At 41.5% G+C, this 5,707-nt stretch overlaps 1 pseudogene; it reads left to right on the forward strand.

Annotated features, from left to right (window-relative positions):
* Nucleotides 1-79: 79 nt before the first annotated feature.
* On the forward strand, nucleotides 80-2,684 carry LOC115203957 (migration and invasion enhancer 1-like; annotated as a pseudogene).
* Nucleotides 2,685-5,707: the final 3,023 nt, after the last annotated feature.

A 5,707-nucleotide genomic window follows, 5' to 3' on the forward strand; every position in this document is an offset into this window, starting at 1 on the left:
GTTTCACTTCTGTAATAACTACTCAACTCCATTAGAATGGAGAACATGTCAGTTCTAAAGGGCTATGTAACAACATATTACCATATTATTATTAGAGTATTGGCTCATTCACAGGTCTGAACTCTCCATACAGTACATCCCCATGGCAACATAGCACCTCCGGTGTGTTACTCAGGTCTCAGTAATTACTCTGTTGTTGATGCTCACATTCATAATTCCACTGTCATGTGATCATTCTATGGGGGAACAGCTGTAGGCTACACCCATGCTGTAATGTCAACACAGAGCCAGCCATGACAACTGCAGTAGGAAGAGAAAAGCCTTTGGAGCAAGAAGCATCTTGGTACGTTTCATACATTGCGCCTGCATTGATCAAACCATGCTGACTGGCTACAGTAAAGTGTGTCCGAGTTTATCTTCCTGTATTGAATGTGTTAAGCAGGTTTGCGGTCAATTTTAATTAGATTCAGGAAGTTAACTAAAATTATAATTACACATTGAATAGAAGTTCATGGCAATTGGAATTTACATTTCAGTTTTCTTCCTGAATTAACTGCTGTTCAGCTCAAAATACCACTGCCATCAAGCTAGCTATGTACTTCTGTTAACTGAAATGTTTCCAACTCACTCTGAGTAGGAATAGATCCTCTCAGATATTACATTTTGTGGAGGTGTTGTTCCTGCATGTTATGGTCTTGACACTACACACATGGAATCAAATACCCTGCCCAGCTATATTATTGTCTCAATACACATTTCAATGTTTTTCTAGAACTTATCCATTACTAAAGAACAGAATATAAACTTCAAATAACTCAAGATGATGAGCCTTTGGTGTCTCGATTGTCAATGGTTTTTGTTTTTGCAATGTTTTATTGTTTTACATGAAAAACAGTTAACTATCATGTAGTAACTTGCCTGTTTCAGTTGATCACTGGCCCAACCCTACCTGGGACAGTAAACCTGTAATCCACTATACCCTTTTAGACTTACTCATGACTAAGGAGGCAGGTTACGATTGCTCCTATTGTATTTACATATTGAGGATTCTTACTCCTCCTACATCAGTCATTCAGGCAAAACACCTTTACATCAGCGAAGCACAATCAAGAAGAAAGGAGTGGGAAGAAGACTCTGGGTCAAAAGCCATGGGTGTGGTGCATATCAGAGTGGAGTACTGGTTGGTTTATATTCATTTGTATTTGGGAGGATGCGTTTGTTTAACAAAGAGGCCGGAAACTATGGAAGTCATGGAACATTTACATTATGCAAACTATGGAAATATGACAACTGCCATATCTTTTAACACTCAGGTTGAGTCTGTATGTTGGCGTTTTTATGCCGTTTTAATTATTCATCACAGTTTTGGTTTTCTATCACTGTTTCAGTGGCAAATGAGGGTACGAGCCCCGCTACAAGAAACTTCAGCAGGCTGTCGCTGTGGAGTTTCCTGAGGCGGAGGTGTCAGGCTTTGTAGGATGAAAAGGTCAGCTGGATAACCAGTCAATCACATTTATATTCTAAACCCCTTTTTACATCAGCAGTTGTCACAAAGTGCTATACAGAAACCCAGCCTAAAACCCCAAAGAGAAAGCAATGCAGATGTAGAAGCACAGTGGCTACAGTGAAAGGTATTGTTGTAATATATGTTGTAATATTTACCTATTCTTTTGGTAAAATACCAGTTTTCATACCTGTTTTGTGTATGTGTCCATCAAGGTTAAACCTACATATTGTTTTGAAGAGAAGTGTGATGCTGTTGTTTCTGCAGGCAGCTTTGAGTTGGAGATCAACGGAGAGCTGGTCTTCTCCAAGCTGGAAACAGGTGGCTTCCCCATGGAAAAGGATGTGAGTACTGGAAGCTTTCTCCTCTGAAGTTGCAGAACTGTCAACTTCAGCCAGTTTGTTTACATCACTGAAATTGACACAAATGTTTTGAAATTGGCACAAATGGTCTCAACAATGTGTATGCCCCTTCAGGTCAGGGACGCTCTCCAGAACACCTATGATGGCAAGCAAGTGGAAAAGTGGACCAGAAATCGCCCACCTTGTGTCATCCTGTAGATCTCAATTCCCTCCTTCCTCCAACAGTTATCACTCAGACCAATGCTGATGTCTGTCACCACTCACACAGCAGAGACTCTTTTCTGTTCCTTCTCTCTCTGCTCCCATTGCAGTGTTCCAGGACTTTATATGATTACTGTAGACCAAAGCTGAAAGGTTTATAGTATGATGACCCCAGTGCTGGCAGCTCCTATGTTATGGGATCAGAGAAAGGGAGGACATGGGAAGACTGGTTGGGTGGAACTTCCTTATTCCAGATCTTCTATGCCTATCTGCTTACAGCACCATCATCAGCCAGATAAACGATCAATTTGAGCTGCTGAAGCCTGTCTCGCGTTGTGTTACTGTGTATTGATCTCCCATATTGCAACTGATGCTTTGCAATTAGCTTTAAGTAGAACTGGTCAGTTGAGTAGATGAATTGCTTGTTATGGTAATGGAGGCCACCACCCACTGGTCTGTCTGCTACACTAACGAGACATCAGCCCATGTTCATCACACGCCATTTAAATTATCATCGCTGAATACTGTTATTGATTGCTGATGACAATGTTTGATACCCACTGGGAGGACTTCAATCTTGAAATAAAATAAAATGACATTGTTGGTTTTCTTCCTAATTGTTGTCATGTTCAGAACCCAGGCTTTACTGGCAACACAGGAGGAAGGAGGAGACCGCAGCCCATACAGACACTTGTTTTCACTCAGGCACATTTGTACACTAGAGGGTGACACATGCAACATCCTTTGCCTACAGTTTTCTATTACTTGCCATACTCACCTCAGTGTTAAAAAGTCCTATTCAGTAAAGTAATATTTGCTGAATTACTTTTCACATTTATCTGACTTCTACAGTATGTTCTGCATAGTGTACTGTCTGTTAAATTCCTTTTGCTTGGTTGATGGTTTTGCACTTTGGCCCTTTATGAGTTTCTGCTCCTTGGGCGGTAAGTGGCTGACACTGGCTAGGTGGGTCCAGGCTACAGGCTCTGGTAAAGAGTGATAATTCATGCAAGCCTGCTTGCTCTATGCCTGATAGAGCCTATCGTCTCAGTCTATGAGCTCCATAGTACTGTCACCGCCATTTTGTGCCACACAATTCCCCCATCAGAACTTTATGAATTGAAGCATTCAAAATTAGCATTGTGTAATTCATATATGATGGGGTTGCCATGATAATTTTTGCAAGAGACCCCTCCTTACCAGTCAACAGTAATTTCTCAACTCTGTGAAGTATGAATTTTTATGGTGTTATTGGTTTGTCATATGATTTGTTAGAGGAGATTCCCTCCTGCATCGGTTGCGATCAATTATGAAGCTAGTAAGTGACTGTATGTCACAAGAAGGATGCAACCAACAGTCTCTTTAGTTTGTCAATATTGTAGCTAATGGCCGGGAATACATTGTTCCTTGCGGGGATTGAACCGAGGACACCATGACTCCCAAGACAAACAACCCCAAGAGAATAACGTCCTCATCTATGTTCTGCATATTACGTACGATAATGCTAAAGAGGTACAGTACAGAGGCATATGGACACAGCAGATGGCCCTCCACTATTAATGATAACCGCCCTGTGCCACAGCAAAATCGCTATTTTCTCTATCCCTGTCCGTCTCTCTCGCTCTAACTCTCTCTCTCTCTCTCTCTCTCTCTCGCTCTCTCTCTCAGGCTTCTCCCCTTTTGATTTGTCCTATTATTTATTGTTTTCTCAGTAATTCAATACCTTTGATACTCCCTCAACAAGACACTATTATCATTCCCAGAATGCTTCAGTTCCTGCTTATAACGTTTCATTTACATATACATAACATAAAAGGCTGATCAGATCACATGTTCACAATGAGTACATTACAATACCATTTAGCTCTGAGACAGATGCCATAAATTGAATGGGAAATAGCATAGGCGCTATAGTAAATGGGGAAAAAATGTGAATGCAAAAGCCCAAGTGCAGTGAACATCTAGAGCCCTGAAATTCAACTCGAAGCCTTGAAGACAGTTCCACACCATTTTTTCATTGTTCGCCTCTAATAAGGGACCGATTTAGACCTGGGACACCAGGTGGGTGCAATTAATTATCAGGTAGAACAGAAAACCATCAGGCTCCGGACCTCATAGGGTAAGAGTTGAGTACCCCTGCTCTAAAGTAAACACATGGGTGTGGTCCACTGCTTATCTAGTAACCCCTCTGTCATGAGCATGGATGAACACACTGTCATATTTCTAATTTCCAATTTATGCTTTTCACAGATTGATTCAGCATTAATTGACTACTGGCAAGAATGGTGGTGGTGCATCAATAACATTTGCGTTTAAAGTAACAACAGTTGTTGAGTGGTAACAGGGGATGTTATTGATTTCCTCAAGGTTACCTTGCCAACAAAAAGAAAGATCCAACAAGCATTGAGCCAGTTATTAAAAATGCATTTCATACCGGGCTATACGGTTTTTCAATTACAAGGGCCGGCATTTACAGTAGTATAAACATTTTGTTATTTCCTTTACAGGAGGTGCACAAAATAGAGAAAGTTCCTCACGCATAGCTGGAGAGATCGTTCATACAGGTATTCACATACAAATACAGATACAGTATGCTGTGTGTTTTGTAGAATCAGAGCAAATGGAAATATAGTTAAATATTTCAATCTCTGTTCATCTCATTAAAATCCAAGATGGATGTCCCTCTCCTGTCTCATAGAGGTATGGTACAGGTCACCCACAGACCACCACTATCAGGGACTCTCTATATTTGCATACACAAGATATATTTACTTGTTTCATCGTATGTTGCTGTCATGAGTTTCTAATGTTTGAGAACCAAGACCCAATCAAGGCCCTAAATGGATCAAGGTTGATCTGATGGTCTGAACGTTAAGCCACATGGTGATGGGGGAGCTACAGTAGGTCATACAGTATGACATGTGTCAGTGGGGGCCTGGGTAACACTTTATTTGGATTGTCCATTTGTAGATGCTATACGGACTATCTACAGACTATCAGTAACATTTCAACTAACTATCTACTAACCCTAGCTCTAACCCTAACCTTAACCGTTATCCTAACCCTAAACTTAACTCTAACCCTAACCTTACCCTAACCCTTATTCTTAACCTAACCCTAACCCTAACTGTAATATTAGCAAGGAGTTGCTTATTAACAGATTGTTGATAGTATGACCATCTGTAGACCATCTACTGATGGAAAATCCGGACTATCCAAAGAAAGTGTGACCGAGGCCTGCTTATAAGTTTGACAGCTCTTAATGGAAAAAAGTTTAATTTAATAATAAAACCCACTCAAGGTCATCATGAGGGGGAATCCCTCCTTTCATAGAAGGGAATCCCTAGTACGTAAACAAGATGACGTCAGAAGTCAAGATGCTCACGTCCTGATAGAGTGCCCCCCTTGCATACCCCCTTTCCCCTCCATGCAGGGTGAAGCTGGTCCTGTTGGTCCATGCAGGTTTGGTCTCTCTGGCACTCTGTGTCCTGACTTGGCAGCATTCCAAACAGAGAGGGCGGAGGGGAGAGAGGAGGGTTGGGATATCCCTGGCCCAAGGTGGGCCACATCGATAGGGCTGTTAGTCTGTCACACAGGCCTTATCTCTCTATCCCCTTTGGTGCTGAACGTAGTACAGCGT

The sequence above is a fragment of the Salmo trutta genome, chromosome 1 (genome assembly GCF_901001165.1).
Source record: "Salmo trutta chromosome 1, fSalTru1.1, whole genome shotgun sequence".
NCBI classification, from domain to species: Eukaryota; Metazoa; Chordata; class Actinopteri; order Salmoniformes; family Salmonidae; genus Salmo; species Salmo trutta.